The sequence below is a fragment of the Schistocerca nitens genome, chromosome 7, assembly GCF_023898315.1.
Source record: "Schistocerca nitens isolate TAMUIC-IGC-003100 chromosome 7, iqSchNite1.1, whole genome shotgun sequence".
Lineage (NCBI taxonomy): Eukaryota > Metazoa > Arthropoda > Insecta > Orthoptera > Acrididae > Schistocerca > Schistocerca nitens.
This window is the reverse complement of record NC_064620.1, coordinates 617,141,747-617,143,149: the sequence shown is the minus strand read 5'-3', so window position 1 is coordinate 617,143,149 and position 1,403 is coordinate 617,141,747. Positions and strand designations below refer to the sequence as shown.

The 1,403-nt window shown below is 42.4% G+C and overlaps 1 pseudogene; it reads right to left on the bottom strand.

Moving 5' to 3' along the window:
* Positions 1-548: 548 nt before the first annotated feature.
* LOC126197176 (5S ribosomal RNA) lies at positions 549-666 on the bottom strand (annotated as a pseudogene).
* Positions 667-1,403: the final 737 nt, after the last annotated feature.

Here is a 1,403-nt window from a genome sequence, read left to right as displayed (position 1 = left end):
TGTTTTCTGTTTTTCCAGTACGCCTTCGTCTTCTCCCCATCTTGTTTTACCCTCTTTTCTGTCCACGTTTTTCCCAAAATACTTATTTCTTCCGCATTGAAAGCCTTCCAAATTTAATACTTTATTCTCGAAAAGATTTCTGTCTGCTATTCCCAATTCTTTGATGCTCTTTATTTCTAGATCTTTCTTTATTTCTGTAATCCGGGCTACTGATGAAGTGTCTAAAAACATTAATCTTCTTTTAGTCATTATTTCTGATATTTTCTCTATATTTTTATAGATCTCCTCATCAATTCTCATTTTCAAGCCATCTGCAGTTTGTATTAAAACGAAACTAAACTCCGTCCGAACAGGCTTTGGAAGGCCCAACGGTACCGACCGGCCGCCGTGTCATCCTCAGATCACAGGCGCCACTGGATGCGGATATGGCGGGGCATGTGGTCAGCACACCGCTCTCCCGGCCGTAGGTCAGTTTCCGAGATTGGAGCCGCTACTTCTCAATCAAATAGCTCCTCAGTTCGCCTCAAAAGGGCTGAGTGTACCCCGCTTGCCAACAGCGCTCGGCTGACCGGATGGTCACCCAGCCAAGTGCTGGCCCAGTCCGACAGCGCTTAACTTCGGTGATCTGATGGGAACCGGTGTTACCACTGCGGCAAGGCTGTTGGCCTGTACTTTGTGTTACACCCATTACTTTTCTAACTATCCGCGTTTCATGTACCTCTTTCTGTCCAACTTATAGTTCACTGTTAGGTATTGACATATATATAAAAATATTCTGGTAGTATCACTGTGGTATAGTGTCTTAGTTTGGTTTTTCTAGATATATATTTCTTGATGTAGATATTCTTTGTCAAACCATATGCTCTCTTTCTTTTCTTCTTTTACTACTGCCTTCATCCCGCATTGCGCGCAGGGTCGGCAGGTTGAAGTACGGAATTGGTATGGTTAATCTTAAGGGGTGGCCGGATGCCCTTCCTACCGCTACCCCATACCTCCCGGGACGGAAGTAGTGTACCCCAGCTGTCTGCGTCTAGTGTAAACTATGAAATAGTGTGAAAGTTTCAAATGTCTGCGAGTCGTTTAACAAACCATATGCTCTCTCCATTTCGTTAACAGTCACATCTACTGCAAATCTTTCTAGTCGATTCAGTTGTACAGTTTCTCGAAGATATTTGAATTTACTCACTCGCTCTATTTCACCTGTTTGTTTTTCTAAGAATTTTGGTGCATTTTTTATGTCTGCGATTAATTTTGTTTTTTTTTTCAGCTGAAATTTTGAGGCGAATTCTATTTGCTATTTCTCCCAGAAGATTTCTTTGAGTGGCTGTGTCCGTCAGATTTTCTGAAAGTACTTCAAAACCGTCTGCAAAAGTCAGGCAGTTTACCTTGATTCCTGTCTTCGT